The sequence below is a fragment of the Pipistrellus hanaki genome (genome assembly GCF_964339955.1).
Source record: "Pipistrellus hanaki genome assembly, chromosome: 5".
Classification (NCBI taxonomy): Eukaryota; Metazoa; Chordata; class Mammalia; order Chiroptera; family Vespertilionidae; genus Pipistrellus; species Pipistrellus hanaki.
In genome coordinates, this window is record NC_140507.1 from 91680918 (window position 1) to 91681495 (window position 578).

The following is a 578-nucleotide window of genomic DNA, read 5'->3' on the forward strand; positions in this document are numbered from 1 at the left end:
TCACAGGAACCCCTCACTCACAGGAACCCCTCACTCACAGGAACCCCCCACTCACAGGAACCCCTCACTCACAGGAACCCCTCACTCACAGGAACCCCTCACTCACAGGAACCCCTCACAGGAACCCCCCACTCACAGGAACCCCTCACTCACAGGAACCCCCCACTCACAGGAACCCCTCACTCACAGGAACCCCCCACTCACAGGAACGCCCCACTCACAGGAACGCCACACTCACAGGAACCCCCCACTCACAGGAACCCCCCACTCACAGGAACCCCCCACTCACAGGAACCCCTCACTCACAGGAACCCCCCACTCACAGGAACCCCCCACTCACAGGAACCCTCCACTCACAGGAACCCCTCACTCACAGGAACCCTCCACTCACAGGAACCCCCCACTCACAGGAACCCCCCACTAACAGGAACCCCTCACTCACAGGAAACCCTCACTCACAGGAACCCCTCACTCACAGGAACGCCCCACTCACAGGAACCCCTCACTCACAGGAACCCCTCACTCACAGGAACCCCTCACTCACAGGAACCCCTCACTCACAGGAAACCCTCACTCAC